The sequence below is a fragment of the Morone saxatilis genome, unplaced genomic scaffold, assembly GCF_004916995.1.
Source record: "Morone saxatilis isolate NCDOM2014 unplaced genomic scaffold, NCSU_SB_2.0 Contig18, whole genome shotgun sequence".
Classification (NCBI taxonomy): domain Eukaryota; kingdom Metazoa; phylum Chordata; class Actinopteri; family Moronidae; genus Morone; species Morone saxatilis.
This window is the reverse complement of record NW_023339740.1, coordinates 349,317-349,566: the sequence shown is the minus strand read 5'-3', so window position 1 is coordinate 349,566 and position 250 is coordinate 349,317.

Sequence of the window (250 nt, the reverse complement as noted above, 5' to 3'; positions counted from 1 at the left end):
TGTTACACACTGGACCTTTCACAGCAGACTTAAAAAAAATCAAAGTGTCTGCAGTTAGCTGTATTATTAAATGTCACATTTAAATGCTATGGTTTAATCAGCTACAATGAGAAAGACCTTGCAATTTTGCTACTCAAAACCTAAAACAACTTGTGGTTGTTGGTGGTGTTTTCTTTTTTTCAAAGTAGCCTATTTTGTCAGCTACAACAGTGGTCCCCATCCTATTTCCTTAAAGGAGTACGGTCTAGAC